This window comes from Etheostoma cragini, chromosome 20 (assembly GCF_013103735.1).
Source record: "Etheostoma cragini isolate CJK2018 chromosome 20, CSU_Ecrag_1.0, whole genome shotgun sequence".
Classification (NCBI taxonomy): Eukaryota; Metazoa; Chordata; class Actinopteri; order Perciformes; family Percidae; genus Etheostoma; species Etheostoma cragini.
The window spans coordinates 17,835,950-17,836,358 of record NC_048426.1 but is presented as its reverse complement, the minus strand read 5'-3'; positions in this window follow the sequence as shown (position 1 = coordinate 17,836,358).

Genomic DNA, 409 nt, shown 5'->3' with positions numbered 1-409 from the left:
ATCGACCTTGCTTTCCTGCTCAATTTGGTCTCAATCACAACATAATGAAAATGCACTCCAAAACAGATCCCTTTTAAAAAATTACTTCTTCAGGAATAGCTCTCACACTTCAAGTTATTTATTGTTAACGTTCACTTGGTTTTGAAACATATACAGCAGCCATCACGCATTTGTTCCTTTTTTTAACTTACAAAAGAATAAAGAAAACGTAAAAGTGGACGCAATGACGAATATTATACAGTTAAACGCATTCGTGTGTGTTAGCCAAATATACAAGTCCCTACTTTATTTAATACGTCTAAATGAATACATTAGTTTACAATATTAATATGATAAAATACCAGGTTATCACCGTAAATAAGGATTGGTGGCTTAGTGTACTTCAGACCTGATCCCACCCCCACCCCCC